Raw genomic sequence first — 3,787 nt, forward strand, 5'->3', positions numbered from 1 at the left:
ATAATAAGATGTGGACTTGAACAGAAGCTGAAGAAGCTACTGCAGCTGCCTCTCTTGCTCTTTTTGATGAACTACCCTTGGGAAGAACAGGAAGTCTTGGGGGAATTGCTGATTCCAATATAGCAAATCTGTCACAGCATGTATCCCAAGCAAGAAGCCTTGCAGTTCCAGAGTCAACAATTGACCAATCACTAGCCATGTATACAGAGAAGTAAGGAAGAAAAATGTTTCATTAAAAGCTATTCATATCATTGAAAGGAAAACTTTCAATTTTTGTACCTTCAAAAGATGTTGGAAATATGAAGAATTTCGGTGCTGGTTCCTGTTCTTATAGACCAATCTTTGCAGAATGCCACACTCACATTGGAGTTGTGCAAGCATAGGTGTTATTCTTGCCTCAATTGTTTCAAATTCAGTACCCATCAAGTACCTTCAATTTAAAACATGATTTACTGATAAAGCAAGTTAACAATCTATTGAACAAAGGAAAAATAAAAAATTTTAGTATGGGAAACAATCTTGCATTGAACAGAAAATGATGGCGAACAGTCCTCAGATACAAGGGGCTAATTTTGTTAAGAAAGATAAATCAAAACCGAACACGTACATATATGCACCTACGAAATTATTTTGATTTATTCCTTAAAAGTATTAATCTCTATTTTGTTGTCAAATAATATTTTTCTTTAGAATAGAATTCGAATTTTTGATGACAGGTCTCTATTTATTACTCCATAACACCAACAGCAATGCAGATTTGCTAAAAGCCTGTGATGTTTATTTAGTTGATGATCTGATATATCTGTTTTGATGAGATTTGCTAAAGCCTATAGCCTTATCAGTTATATATATCAATCCCTTTCCACTTTAAAATAATACAAAAACTCAACAACCCTTTTGTGTTTTGACATGCACATAACTAAAGATTAAGCTGGGAGCACATGTTATTGCAAGTTACTTACTTTGTTTGGATCTCTGCTTGGTGTTTTCTGTGAAAGTATTGAATGTCAGTGTTGAGTGTTGAATGCATTCATTTCAAGACTCTTGCAAGTCTTGCTGGACAGGTTGGCTTCTCGCCAAATTCTGAAACTATTTCATCAGATAACTTCAGCAGCAAATGAAGCACAAGCAGCAGCCAAGAAGCTGAGATTCCAGTTGCTATCAGTGAAGACAAGCACATAGTAAATAAAAAGTTTTATCTAAATTAAGTAGGGTAATTAATTCATATGGGGAAAATTCATAAAGTCAATATTTATAAAAAGATTAATGACAATACGATAATCAACAATAATCAATCTAACAGACCAGCAACAATAATAAAAAATATTTATATGGATTTTGTATGAAATTAACACAAACACACCATCAACAATAATCAATCTAACACAAATAGTGAACACAGACTCAAACTCAAAATAGTTAACATCGAATTCCATTGAAGCACACATAATAGCAGCATTGCATTGGGATGCTCCTCAAAATAATTAACATCAAATCTGCACTACATTGCTCACACACATTTAATCAAACATATGGTGGGCAGTAACAGTGGCAGTGACAGAGTCTAAATAAAGAAACGAAAGAAACCTCAAGGGTTGAGCGCCGAGTGAGGGATAGGTAGCGATAGACAGCGCCGATTCAGGAAGGACACGCCGAGGGATCAGCATCGATGGAGCAGCACCGACGGGGCAGCGCCGATGGAAGGTTGCGAGAGAGGGTGCGAGGTTGCGAATCTAAGGAGGAGGCTTACATTGAGGGTGCGAGGGTTGCGACAGAGAGAGACCGCTGAGGGAGTAGGATTTAGAATCAGAAAGGTAATGAATGAGCAGCCAGAACAAGTCACCCATAGAAGGTCACTTCCAGTATCAACTTGCACCCAGTAATCAATACCAGGAGTGCCGAGCTTGGTTTTCGTGTAATAAAGCTTAAAATCAAAACAAGAACAGAACAGAACAGTGTCGATGCATTGATGGTGCGACAGAGAGAGGGCAAACGATTGAGAGGGTTGGGTTGATAGTGCGAGGGGTGGGTCCGAGGGTTGAGAAACAGCTAGGTGGTGATAGAGAGAGGGCCGGGTGCGAGGGTTAGAGGAAGGGTTGTGCGACGGTCATCGATGAAGATGACGGTGAAGGCTGTGCGACGATCATTGAGGGCTGTGCGACGCTCAGTGATGAAGATGATGAAGGCGATGCGACGCTCATTGATGAAGATGATGAAGGCTGTGGGATGATGAAGGCGGTGCGATGAACATTCGACGACGCAGCTTCACTTTTAGGGTTAAAAGGGAATTTTGAAATTAAGTTAAAATATGCTGTTGTTATCACTTTAGGCTTAAAACTAAAAACTTAGTAAAAAAAAAGTAAAGTGTAGACAAAATGGGTGGGAAACTAAATTTTGGGGGAGGGAACTCTATCGGCACGTTTTTGCAGGGTGCTAAAATAAACACAGGATATAGGCACGCTTTAAAAAGGTGCCTATTAGAAAGCAAACTAGCCACGCTTTATAAGCGTGCCAGTTTTTCACTATGGCCACGCTTTTCAAGCGCGACAAAAAAAAGCGTGGCCAAATTTCAAATCAGTAGCCACCCTAAAAAAAGCGTGCCGACAGCCCTCTATGGCCACGCTTTTCAAGCGTGGCAAAAAAAAGCGTGGCCAAATCACAAATAAGTGGCCACCCTCGCAAAAGCGTGCCCATTGACCACTTTTCGCCACACTTTAAAAGCGTGGCAAGAAAAAAGTGTACCGATAGACCTTTTTTCTTGTAGTGAAACGCCAGTAAGGGTAGCAGAATGGGCGTTAAACGCCCAGTCTGGCAACATTCTGGGCGTTTAACGCCAGAAATGGGCACCAGACTGGTGTTTAACGCCAGGAATGGGCAAGAAGCTGGCGTTAAACGCCAGAAATGGGCAGCAGCCTGGCGTTTAATGCCAGGATTGGCAGTAAGGGGCATTTTGCACACCACATGGTGCAGGGATGAGAAATCCTTGACACCTCAGGATCTGTGGACCCTACAGGATCCCCACCTACCCTACCTTTCTCTCTCTCTCTTCTTCACCCATTCACCAATCACCTCAATACCTCTTCCCCAAAAAGCCCTCACCTATCAAATCCCACCATTCTCTTCACCACTCACATCCATCCTTCATAAAATCCCACTCACCTCACCATTCAAATTCAAACCACTTTCCCACCCAAACCCACCCATAATGGCCGAACCATACCCCCCTCTCCACTCCTATATAAACCCATCTTCACTCCTTCATTTTCACACAGCATACACACTACTTCTCCCCCTTGGCCGAAACACTAAGCCCCCTCCATCTCCTCTATTTCTTCTTCTTCCACTCTCTTCTTTCTTCTTTTGCTCGAGGACGAGCAACCTTCTAAGTTTGCTGTGGTAAAAGCTAAAGCTTTTTTGTTTTTCCATAACCATTAATAGCACCAAATGCCGGAGAAACCTCTAGAAAGAGGAAAGGAAAGCCAAAAGCTTCCACCTCTGAGTCATGAGAGATGGAGAGATTTCTCTCAAGGGTGCATCAAGACTACTTCTATAAAGTTGTGGCCAAGAAGAAGGTGATCCCCGAGGTCCCTTTTAAGCTCAAAAAGGGCAAATATCCAGAGATCCGACATGAGATCCGAAGAAGAGGTTGGGAAGTTCTCACCAATCCCATTCAACAAGTCAGAATCTTAATGGTTTAAGAGTTCTATGCCAATGCATGGATCACCAAGAACTATGATCAAAGTGTGAACCCGGACCCCAAGAATTGGCTTACAATGGTCCAAGGGAA

The sequence above is a fragment of the Arachis ipaensis genome, chromosome B4 (assembly GCF_059453495.1).
Source record: "Arachis ipaensis isolate K30076 ecotype BB chromosome B4, ASM5945349v1, whole genome shotgun sequence".
Lineage (NCBI taxonomy): Eukaryota > Viridiplantae > Streptophyta > Magnoliopsida > Fabales > Fabaceae > Arachis > Arachis ipaensis.